General features: G+C 44.7%; 1 protein-coding gene across 8 annotated transcripts in view; it reads right to left on the reverse strand.

Annotated features, from left to right (window-relative positions):
- Window positions 1–13,155, reverse strand: part of DIS3L2 (DIS3 like 3'-5' exoribonuclease 2) — a 385,604-nt gene that overhangs the window by 302,205 nt on the left and 70,244 nt on the right. The window lies entirely within an intron of this gene.

Genomic DNA, 13,155 nt, shown 5'->3' on the forward strand with positions numbered 1-13,155 from the left:
TGACTTTAGCAGTTCTCACTGAGACTCTCTTAATGAATAAATCAGTCAGTCTCCCGACAGTTTTTCCCCTTTCCTTTAAATTGTCCAGCCTGGGGCAGGGATTTGGAGCAGTGGTTCAGACGCTACTTGGTGCCTACAACCCACAGAAGAATGCGCTTTTCCAGTCTGGCCTCCTGCACTTCTGGTCCAGTGTCCTGCTAATGCAGACCCTGGGAAGCAGGACATGGTGGCTCAAATACACAGGCTCCTGCCACCCATGTGGAAGACCTGGGTTGAGTTCCAGGCTCCTGGCTTGGCCCAACCCTCGCCGATGCAGGCATTTGGGGAGTAAACCAGTAGATGGATGATCTCTCTCTGTCTCTCGGTCATTCTTTTTCTGTCTTCCTGCTTTTCAAATAAAATGAAAATAAATTTTAAAACTTAAACCTCGGGGTCAGCACTGTGGTGTAGCAGGTAAGGCCACCACCTGCAGTGCTGGCATCCCGTGTGGGCACCGCTTCAGGTCCCAGCTGCCCCACTTTCAATCCAGCTCTCTGCTATGGCTTGGGAAAGCAGTGAAAAGTAGCCCAAGTCCTTGGGCCCCTGCACTTGCATGGGAGACCCAGGGGAAGCTCCTGGCTTCTGGCTTCGGATCAGCCCAGCTGCAGCCATTGTGGCCATCTGGGGAGTGAACCAGCAGATGGAGGACCTCTCTCTTTCTCTCTCTCTCTGCCTCTGCCTCTCTGTCACTCTGCCTTTCAAATAAATAAATAAATCTTAAAAAAAAAAAACTTAAACCCTTCACCTCACCACCAGAATGATACTCTAATATGCAAATTTGATTTGCCACCCTTCCTCGAAAGTCCCCACATGGCTCCCCAGTGCCACATGATAACAGTTGAATTCCCTTCTACAGCAGGACACTGCACGATGTGACCCCAGCACCCACAGCAGCCTCTCTGTTTACCAGCCTGGCCCATCTCTTGTCACTGCATATCCCAATCTTGCATTTTAAGCTCCAAATACTAAAACATCTATAGTTTTCCAAATCAACAATGTTTTCTCAAGACTCCATGCCTTTGTATACAATATGCCTGCCTCTGTACATAATATTGCCTAAATTTATTAAACAGTTTTTATATACACACATACCCTAATTCATAACTAGTACTATAAGACACAGGATGAGATAGATCAACTGCAATATTTTTAATATTGTTCAAATGAGCATTTGAACAATTCTAATAACAAATAACATCATCACAAAATTATTATGATACTTTTTTTAGTTTATAAATACAAATAAATGGCAGTATATTTCCTTAAAACATAGCTTTCTGCCTTTCACTTATAAAAACTGCAATACAGCACCACTGACTTAATTCAAAGACCAACAAATGTACTTTCTATCACTTCTATCTCACAATGTACTTTAAAGCAAGAATTACGTAACTGAGAGTGATCTGAAAGACCATCTAGACCATTTCTGTGTGCTTCTGAATTGTTTTAATTAGCGGGGATGAATCTGTAGTAAGTGATGTAGAAACTTTTGCCTTCTCTATGCTTTTCAGATGGCTAGTCAGGAATTCAACATATAATGAATCTAATTAATCCAGTGAAATAGTAATTAGCACCATCTGCCAGCTACATCACACTGTCCCTGCTTGCAGATGCCCAGAAGGTTCACACTTCTTGGCCCTCTTGTGGCTGAGCAGCGGCAGGTGACTCATTCTGGCCAATGTGCTATGAGCAGAACTGACTCCATCACATCAAAATCAAGGGTTTTCAATGTTGCCCTCTCAGCTCTTTCCTTCTGTCTCTAAAACAGGAACTGTTTCTGATGGCCTCTGTTCCCTCCAGTCTGAGTGTTCGAGTGAAACTAATGCAAAGCCAAGCCCCTAGATGATCTGCATCAGTAATTCACGTCCACTTCCTCCCACAGCACACCCTGCCTACCACACAACTACTGGATGATTCAAATTGATGATTCAAAGAGACATACACTGAGACACCAACGCTGTATGTCCTATTTTATGTCTGCTACAAGTAAATGTTAGCAGCAGTAAACTCAAGAGCTAGGAATAGTACACTTGAGTTAGTACTGATCTTGGCCAAACTATGACTCTTCATCCTCATTTCTAAGAATGATAGTAGTCATATCTGACATCTCTCCAGTACTTACAATGTGCCATCTTTGCTGTAAGCATTTTATCTATATTAACTCATTCATTACAATCAATGTGAATTTCATCAAGCCAATTCCATGGAGTTAAGGAGGAATAAAGTAGTTTTCTAGCAAGTAATCCTGAAACATTAATTGGTAGTTTCCCAGAACAAATAAGCTACTCTGTCCTTAAATGATACATTCCTATTTCAGACATTTCAATTTGAATTACAGAGATCTGAAGGCATGTTTAAAACAGGCAAGAACCTGAAGTATCTGATCCCAGAGCTGGCAATAATGAAGAAGAAAAGATGATTGTTAAAAATAGGCTTGTGTATATAACAATCTCAGGAAAATCTGATCACGATGGTAGATACAACTAACCTATCATACACCTCCGGGTGGAGGCTCTAAAGACTGCCTTCCTTCGTTAAGTACCTTCCAAGTCCTTTTTGGGCCTGCCATGCAGGCCAGGAAACCAAACAATTCTAAGAAATCCTAATTCCACTGGAATTGAGAACAATCCAAAATGATAGTGGTTATATAAGAGATTGGATTAAATATAATCTAGTATGATGGGTGCATATTTAAAGAAGAACTTGGAAGACAAAACTTTAAAACAATCCCTGGAAGAAAAAGTCAGTTGTCAAAGGAAACAATTTACTGTACTAGACCAATTTCATGTGAACATAAGGAGGTTTGGAACAACCACTGAAAATCAGGGATTAAATGGGTGCTTTGATTTTTTTGTTTGTTGAATTTAGAACAAGAGTATCCACTCCTATAAGTACTTCCTTTATTCTTTCAAACTCAAGTTCTTTCTTTCTGTGCCAGTCTCTTCCAAAATACTCATCTACACTTCTATTATTCCCTTGCTGAAGAATTAGTATCTCTGTACAAAACTAAGTTCTTAGTAACTACACAGCAAACATGTTAGCAAGTACAGAATAACTGTCTCTGCTTCTCAACTGCCCCCCTTAAATCGTATAAATTTTGCTCTGCTACAAGGAAAATAATCCTGTCTCAAAAGGAACTTAGATTTACCTAGCAAAGTGCTTGATTAATTTATTCTTACTTTATACTCAGTACAATGTACGTACTCAACAAACAGATGTGGGACAAATGAAGGGTATCCCTACTATTACAGGTTTCCAGTAAGTATATATCAATATGGTGAGTAGATTCTAACCCATTTAGTATATTAAAAAAATTAATTTAAAAGTGAAGCAAAGAGACAGCAGCGAGCTCCCACTGGTGCCCACAACAGCCAGGCTGGAATGGGGCTGGAGCCAGGAGACAGGAGCACAATCCAGGTCATCCACAAGGATGGCAAAAGCCTCATATCTCTTGAGTAAGCACCACTGACTCCCAGGGTCTGCATCAGGAGGGAGCTGGGAATCAGTGTGGAAGATGGGCACTCTGATATGCTACGCAGGCTTGTCAAAGTCTTATTGTATATTAAATGTTGGGGAAAAAGAATATAGGGACAAGGTTCCAATAGTACAGATTCTACTTGAAATGCATCTCTTTAGCTAGTCTGTCTCCTTACACTGTTTTACCTAACTTAATATATACTCTTGTCATTCATCTTTACTCTGACTTTCCCTGGGCCAATCACTATGGCTGCATTAACTAAGCTGCTCTGTAGTTCCCAGTCATGCAAGGCAATACTGTAGGCATTATTTAAACATCGTGGGCTCCTCCTGTGGACGGGCTTAGCTTTTAACCCTCCCTCTGGATCCAAGACACCAGAGCTGAATCGTGGGTACTCAAGTCTCCTCTGGTATAACAAAACAACAACAACAAAGTCCAGAATTCTGCTCTCGGAATTGGTCATCTACTTTGGTTGCTGCTCCCAGTAGGACTCTAGCCAATTCTGGCTCGAAGATCAAATCCTTTCCATGACTCCCAGCTCACTGGCTATCTCTACCGTTCTGCTTGTTATAAGGCAGTCCCACATGTCTGGAAGTAGAGCTCTGCTCCAAAGCCCCACAAGGACCCACTTCTTTCACCATGATAATCACCTACAAGCTTTCTGAAAACCTGGGGCACTTGCATTTTGAAACTGTTGCAAATGAGCCAGGATGACACCTGCTCCGTAACCCCATGGTTACACCTGCTCCTCCTGAGCGGCAGGATCTGACCTCACAGTTAGGTCAGCTCTCTCAGCATCTGATCCACTGTCTAGGGCCGATGTCTGATAAGGTTCTGACTCATTCCCAATCCTGCCTCCATAATCCCCTGAGAAGCTGTCACAACTCTCCAGGCCCAAGATTCAGCCACTAGAATTCTAAGTAAGTTTTTCTAAATTGCCTACTTTTTCAGACTAACACTAGGCCTTCGGTCATTTCAACCAATAGAGTTATGTTTCTTTTAATCACATGGCAACTTAGAATGCTACATGATGCTAAAATATACACTGACTTTTCTAATTTATGTCGATTTTTATGATACCTGGTAATATCCACCTACAAATCAAATAACTCTCTTCCTGATGTCTCTGGAATAACAAAGACCAATGAGATCATGAAATTGGGAGATATAAACTTGAATCCCAGCTCTGTCACTCTCTGGTGACATGTTCCATAAATAATAAAATGCCCAAGCAAAGCCTGCTTTCTCATTCAAAAAATTGGGAAAGAGATAACAGAAGACTAAAGAATATTTAGTGGAAGGACTGACTATAGGACCTGGTACATAGCAAGTACCAAAAAGTTCGCAATCATCCCCAGTATTGCATTAGTGTCACAGGGAGGGGAAATGATACACACTTGTCATGACCCACAAGAAGACGAAGCACAAGGTTGTGTAATGGGTCTGGGAGATGAACTTGATGAGAGCAAAGATAGAAAAATAAAGAGAGAGAGAATGGGAGGAAACAGCGAAGATCAAATAACTAGCAAATAGCAGAGTTCACAGAGCAGGGAACAGAACTCCATGAGCCTCTGTAAAAGGGGCCAAGGACTTTGATCTCCCTGGCAGGGGCAAAAGTAGAGGCCTCACTTTGCCTTCTGAAGGGCCATTGTAGAGAAGTGACAACAGAATAAATAAGAGAAAAAGGAGTACACATGTACTAATACGCACAGGAGAAGAAAACTCAAGCACAGGAGGCACACACCAAGTCTGAGTCAAAGGAGAGGTCAGCTAGCTGACGCTTACACACCCCCTTGCTGGGGAAGAGGGAGCAGGAGTGCAGGCCATTGCAGAGGGATCATAAAGCATCGTTAGAGCAGATGAATGGGCCCAGAAGAACCAACAATGGCTGGGCAAAGCTCCTCTAAGTGCCAGCTGTGATGCTGGACGGTCAGTCTTGTCTGGCTAATGAAATTTCAGTAAAAAGGCTGAAACCAATGATGTTCCTCTTCTGGGGGTCTGGTCAGGTAGATAAGGGAACTTCGCTGAAAGCCTCTCCTGCTCTGGGAAAGCAAAAACAAAGGAAGGTCAAAGGGACTTGAACCTGAGGCGGTTCTCTAAGACTTCTCAGGACATCAAAGCACCAGAATTTGGGACAGCCTTTTCTGAGCCCAGCACCCTGGAGGGCCCGACCTCGAGCCCGGGTTGGAATGCCCTGCTCTCTCCAGCAGCGGGGAGAGGAAGCAGAGGAGCTGCAGCAGGGGCCAGGGTGTGGCAGGAGGACAAGCCCTCCATCCCTAGGTTCCTCCCTAAAACCTTCAAATTTTCACTCTCCTGCCAAGTCACTGCCAGTCCAAGTCATTCTCATCCTAAGGTAAAACAAAACCTCTCTCCTTCTTTATCCCCATCCTTCAAATCTTAATTAAAGTGTAACCTCCTCTCTGAAGCTTCCCCACTTGTCTCAGATACAGGACTTTGGTGCTCTCATAGCAATGTTTTTCTGTTGCCATCCTGCAAACAGTACCCTAATTGCTTCCATCCCCTTTTCAACCAGCCCACGGGTTCCTTAAGCCCAAAACCTGAGGCCTAGTGGGGTTCTTCTCTGCAGGATCTAGTACAGGGCAGGAGGCTGGGAGGTAAGAAGCCGTGGGTACCTGCACTGCTCCAGGCAGATTCATCAAGGTCAATGTTTCCTAACCATCTGGGGAGAGTTTCTCCTTGAAAACCAAAGGAAAAGAACAGTAAGCTAAAAGTCGAGAAATTGGCAACGTTGATTTTGCCAAGAATCTCAAACCACTCCCACAGGACCTCAGTGTCCCACCGACAAAGGGAAGACCATCATGTGATGCCGGACTATGCTTCATTACATATCCGAAATAAACAAAGACACAAAGTATGCGAGAGTTCTGAGATTTAAATTGTTATATAAGAGCAAATTATTTTTTATTATTTCCTCACAGCTTGATACTTCTACAGCTATCTATTTTGCCAATAAACATGCTGTGAAATAAATTGACTATTTCCTACCATAACTAAAGAATTGTTGTTTTTTCTAAAATCCCAAAGGCCCTGTGGTTTACATGCCCAAGAGAGGTGAGCTCAACAAGCATGAAGAAACAACAAATAATCCAATGAATTCACATTTGCTCACCCCACTGACTGTGGATTCCTTTGATAACAATACACTTTTGTACTAACAAACCTGTAAGACAACTGGCCAGCATGCTTGGACAGATTTATATGCTACACGTCAGGGATTCCTGATGACAATCTGAATATTCTCTTCTCTCTAGTTTGACTCTGTTGCCAACAATTGTCATAGGTGGGCTACAGTCAACAGAGCACTCACTTCAGAATGGCAAGAGAAACACTCTAATGGAGCCTAAGAGACAAACCTAACCGTGTTGATTTTCATATAAGAAGCCACTGGGGGCACAGCCACTGTGAAGACCCTTGGGAAGGGGGGTGAATAAGGAGCCTATGGCTGTCGGGGCAGTCTCGTGTTCAAATCTTCTGAAAGCTGCAGAGGGTCCCTGCGAGCACCAATGCAGCCCCTGCAGTCATTTCCCCTTGCCCTCTCACCAGCAACCCTGGCCAGTCCAGGCCTGCCTCCATGCCCGGGCCCATCTCTGCTCTAGAGTGCTGCCAACAGACAGCAAGGAGCCAGTCCCTCAGGGGACTTCTTTTCAAGTGTTGACTTGAAAGGAAGAGACAGACAGACAGAGACCTCTCATCTGCTGGGTCACACCCCAGAGGAATTCAATCCGGGTCTCCCACGTGGGCAGCAGGGACCCAACTTCTGGAGCCATCACCTGCTGTGTCCCAGGGATGCCATTAGCAGGAAGCTGGGATTGGGAGCAGAGTCAGCACTCAAACGCAGGCACTGTGATACAGAATGTGGGCATCCCAGACAACAGCTCGATGGCTGCCCCAAAACCAGCCCCTGCGGGGTAGTCTGCGGCCCAGCCACAACTGCAGGGCCCACAATTCTCACTCAGCTACCTTCCTGTCAAAGCTGTCTCAGATCCAGGGGCCAAAGCGGAGGCTTTCACTTTCCCTCCTCCCTTAGAGGAGAGCCTGATTACTCAAAGTGTGGCCCTGAACCACTGGGACTAGTGTTGCCTAGGAACCTCTCAGGAATGTAGAATTTCAGGCACCAACACAGACCTACAGAATGAGACTCTGCAATTTGACAAAATCCACAGGCAAATCATTTTCAAGTTAAAGACAAACTCCAGTCTATAGGATTGGCCCCAGTTCTAATGAGGTATCCTAACTAGGAAATAGCTACTCTCAAATTTGCAAACCTCTCTCCAGAATACCACCTCTTCTCCATGCCCTGCCATCTCTTCTCCATGCTCAGAAATACTGCACGGCCTGCTAAGAGCCTCTATTCCCCTTGGCCTCCCCGCCTAGAATCTCCAGGCTGTGGGCCGGCGCCGCAGCTCACTTGGCTAATCCTCCACCTGCAGCGCCGGCACCCCAGGTTCTAGTCCCGGTTGGGGTGCCGGATTCTGTCCCAGTTGCTCCTCTTCCATTCCAGCTCTCTGCTGTGGCCCGGGAGTGCAGTGGAGGATGGCCCAGGTCCTTGGGCCCTGCCCCTGGCTTCAGATTGGCACAGCGCGCTGGCCGCAACACACCGGCCGTAGTGGCCACTTTGGGGGTGAACCAATGGAAAAAGGAAGACCTTTCTATCTCTCTCTCTCTCTCTCTCTCTCTCACTGTCTAACTCTGCCTATCAAAAAAGAAAGAGAGAGAGAGAGAGAGAGAGAGAGAGAGAGAAAGAGAGAAAGAGAGAAAGAGAGAAAGAGAGAGAGAGAGAAAGAAAGAAAGAAAGAAAGAAAGAAAGAAAGAAAGAAAGAAAGAAAGAAAGAAAGAAAGAAAGAATGAATGAATCTATCTATCTTTCTTTCTCCAGGCTGTGCATTCCCATACAGAACTTCTTGATGAGATACCTGGCCCATGTGCCAGGTAGGGGCAACCTCCAAAGGCAAAGGGCTCCAATGCACCTCTGACCCACCTGACCTTGGGCTCTCCTAAGGAAACTGTCAGAGGTTTCGCTATGGTTCAGCTCTACTACGGTGTCTGAGGCCCGAGGGAATACAGAAATCATACGAGCATACCATGGAGGAGCACAGCAAATCACAGCAGATAGACTGTCCACATCCCCTGATTCCTGAGGACCGATTTCACTAAACATCCCCTTTCCTGCGTGAGGGTGTGCTGACTCTTCCCAGGAAGCCTCCTCTTGCCAGCCAGCAAGACAGTGCTGATGAAGCAAACCAGGTAGATCAAAGTTGCCCTAGAATCACACAGGGGTGAGCACTGTGAGAGTGAAGGCTTGCTGACCCCAAGTCACGAGACCCCTGCCCCTACACCCACGGCTGGCATCAGCCTCTTCTCTAAGCCAGGCACAGCTGGAATCTGGCTAGCACAGGGTGCGCCACAGGGGGAGGTACTCTCTATACCCTCCTGACTGGAACTTGAAATGGCGGCTTGCCCAGTACTCTTCTCTAGCTATGGCCTCTGATCTCATCTACGAACGCGCCTTTAAATTCCACAGATCTGCTCACGCATCCCAGATTACATCTCTAGATTCAGTCTCTGCATGGAACTCCAGACTCATTCGTGCAAACACCTTGTTTGTGCATTTTCAGTATTCTTTTTACAGTTTTATTGAAGTACTAGTAACAAACAGTAAACTCCATGTATTTAAAGTGTGCAGGGTGATCAGTTCTGAATACATAAATGAGCAATTATGAAACCCAAAGCCATTAAAATAACAAACATTGGGGCCAGTGCTGTGGTGTAATGGGTAAGGCCAGCACCTGCAGTGCCAGCTGCTCCACTTCTAATCCAGCTCTCTGCTGTGGCTTGGGAAAGCAGTGGAGGATGGCCTGAGTCCTTGGCCCCCTGCACCCACGTGAGAGACCTGGAGGAAGCTCTTGGCTCCTGGCTTTGGATCGGCACAGCTCCAGGCATTGTGGCCAGTTGGGGAGTGAACCAGCAGATGGAGGACCTCTTTCTTTCTCTCTCTCTGCCTCTCCTCTCTGTGTAGCTCTGATTTTAAAATAAATGAATAAGTAAATCTTTAACAAAAAGATAACAAACATGTCCACCACTGGCCAAGGTTGCCTTAGGCCCCTTGGTAATCGGTTAAGTTTTATAATAAACATAATTACATAATATATTCTATTTTGCATGGTTTCTTTCACTCATCATAGTTATTTTGAGATTCACTCATATTGTTGCATGTGTCAATTTTCTTTATTGCTGAATTGAAATGTATTCTCAAAATCGGTTTACCCATTCACATGCTGACAGAGAGTTAGGTTGTTTCCACATTGGGGTTATTAATAAAGCTGCTATGAATATTTATCTAAAGCATTCCATAGGCAAGTACTTTGATTTTGCTAAACAAAATGGAATCGCTGGGTCACATGTTGGGTGTGTGCTTTTTTTTTTTTCAGTTTATTAAAAAGGCAGAAAAAGAGAGAGAGAGAGAGAGAGAGAAAGAAAGAGAAAGAGATCATCCACTGGCTCACTCCCCAAATTATCTGCAACAACTGCGGTGGGCCAGGCTGAAGCCAGGAACTGGGAACTCAATCAAGATCTCCCACATGGGAGGCAGGGACGATCCACATCAGCCTTTACCACTGCCTCCAGGGTTCTGGAGCAGGAAGCTGGACTCAGGAGTGGAGCCAGTATTCAAGCTCAGGAACTCGACAGAGGACATGGGTGTTCTAGCCGGCCTCTGAGCCACCACGCCAGATGTCTGACCTTACTGAACTTTTTCTTTCTTTTTTTTTTTTTTAAGATTTTATTTATTTATTTGATTGGTAGAGTTACAGACAGAAAGGTCTTCCATCTGCTGGTTCACTCTCCAAATGGCCACAACAGCCAGAGCTGAGCCGACCCGAAGCCAGGAGCCAGAAGCTTCCTTCCAGGTCTCCTACATGGGTGCAGGGGCCCAAGCTCTTGGACCATCTTCTGCTGCTTTCCCAGGCCATCAGCAGGGAGCTGGATCAGAAACAGAGCAGCTAGGCCTCAAACCAGCACCCATATGGGATGCTGGTGCCGCAGGCACATGTTTAACCTACCGTGCCACAGTGCCAACCCCATGGGAAGGATTTCGATAGGCAGATCCCATTGAGATTATCCCAAGAGTCGGAGAAGGCTTGAGCTAAGCAGAAGTCTGAGTTAGGTAAGGTAAGACAGGTTCAGGGGAGGGAAAGAGGTTTCTCATGACTGCTTTCCCAGACGCTAGCAGAGAGCTGGATCAGAAGAGGAGCAGCCAGGACAGGAACTGGTACCCACGTGGAATGCCGGTGCCACGGACAGAGACTTAGCCCACTACGTCACAGTGCCAGCCCCTTTACTTAACTTTTTAAGAAACTAGCTGGGCTGGTGTTGTAGAGCAGTGGATTAAGCCTCCACCTGGAACAGCAGTATCCCCTGTGAGCGCCTGTTTGAGTCCCAGATGCTACACTTCCAATCCAGCTCCCTGCTAACATGTCTGGGAAAGCAGCAGACGATAGCCCAGTGTCCTTGGGCCCCTACCATCCACATGGGAGACCCTGATGGAGTTCTGAGTTCCTGCCTTCAATCTGCCCCAGTCCCAGCTGTTGTGGTCATCTGGGGAGTGAACCAGTGACAGGAAGATATCTCTTTCTCTCTCTGCCTCTCCCTCTCTCTGTAACTCTTCCTTTCGAATAAACAAACAAATCACTTTAAAAAAAGAAACTGCCAAATTATTTTCCAAAGTGACTGTATCATTTATATTCTTACCAGCAGTATACAAGAGTTCTAGCTACTCCATATCCTTGCCAACACGGAGTTATGGTCATTAACTTTCATGGTCATTAACTTTAGCTATTCTAATGGGTCTGTAGTGAGATCTTACACTTTCAATTCGAGTTTCCTAAATGACTGATTACGTTTAACATCTTTTCACATGCTTATTTGCCATCCATAGATATTCTTTAGTGAAGTATCTCTTTGCTATGGTTTGTCCCCATGAAAACTCAGGTTGAACCAGCAGTGTTGGGAGTAGAGCCTTGTACGAGATGTTCAGGTCACAGGTGCTAAGTCCTTATTAAAAAACGAATGCCATCTCTCAGGAAGGAGTTCTCACTCCTGAGACTGGCTTAGGAAATAAGAGCAGGTTGTTATAACGCAAAGTTCCTCCACGTGTTTTGCCTTTTGCAGGCACCCACCTTCTGCTTTTCCATCCACACACAAGGAGCGGCTCAGGGCCCACATTGGGAGCCAAGCAAACGCAGGAGTCTGATCTTAGAAGTCTAGCCTCTGAAACTGTGAGCTAAAGAAACTTCTATTCTTTCTAAATTACTCAGTCTCAGCTATTCTGTTATAGCAACAAAAAACAGATTAAGACATTGCTCAAATGTTTAATGCATTCTGTAATTGGGTTTTTTATTAATGAGGCACAAGATTTTTTATATTCTGAAGTCTTCAAGCAGATAAAATGTTTTGAAAACATTTTCTCTTTACCCCATGACTCATCTTTTCATTAGCATTGTCTATTGATGAGTGAAAGTTTGATTTTGATGAAGTCAAACTTAGATATTTTTCTTTCATGTTTCATTTTTTGTGATACTTTAGAAATATTTGCCAAATTTAAGTTCACTAAAATTTTCTACTATATTTTCTTCTAGAAAGTTTATAATTTTTACACAAACAGTTAGTGCTACAATTCACTTCAAGTTATAATATCTGTATATAACAAAGGTAAGGCATAGAAATTCATTTTCTTTCATATATCTACACACTGTTACTGCACCTTTTATTTATTTTTATTTATTTATTTTATTTGAAAGGCAAACACAGACAAGGATCTTCCATCTACTGTTTCATCCCTGAAAGCTCACAACAGCTAGGCTGGACCTGGCTGAAGCCAGGAGCCAGGAACTCACCCCAGGTCTCCCATATGAGGACAGGACCCTTCTACTTGAGGCATCACCTGTTGCCTTCCAAGGTGTGTAACAGCAGGAAACTAGAATCAGAGGCAATCCTGATACTTGAACCCAGGCACTCCAAATGGGACGTGGGAATCCCAAGCCCTTAGCCCCTGTTATTGAAGAGACACTCTTTTTCCATTGAATTGCCTCACCACCTTTGTAGAAAATCAACCATTTGGGGCTGGCGCTGTAGCACAGAGGGTTAACGCCCTGGCCTGAAGTGCTGGCATCCCATATGGGTACCAGTTTTAGTCCTGGCTGCTCTACTTGCGATCCAGCTCTCTGCTATGGCCTGGGAAAGCAGTAGAAGATGGCCCAAGTCCTTGAGCCCCTGCACCTGCGTGGGAGACCCAGAAGAAGCTCCTGGCTCCTGGCTTCGGATCGGCACAGCTCTGGCCATTGCGGCTAATTAGGGAGTGAACCATTGGATGGAAGACCTCTCTCTCTTTCTCTCTCTCTCTCTCTCTCTCTCTCTGCCTCTCCTTCTCTTTCTGTATAACTCTTTCAGATAAATAAATAAATCTTTAAAAAAAAAAAAAAAAGAAAATCAACCATTTATGTATGGGTCAGTTTCTGGATTCCCTATTCTGTTCCATTAATCTGTATGTCCACCCTAATGCTAATACCACTCTTTTTTTTTTTTTGAGCCTGGTATTTCTTACCACTTTCTCTCACTAATGT

This window comes from Oryctolagus cuniculus, chromosome 3, assembly GCF_964237555.1.
Source record: "Oryctolagus cuniculus chromosome 3, mOryCun1.1, whole genome shotgun sequence".
In the NCBI taxonomy this organism is placed as follows: domain Eukaryota; kingdom Metazoa; phylum Chordata; class Mammalia; order Lagomorpha; family Leporidae; genus Oryctolagus; species Oryctolagus cuniculus.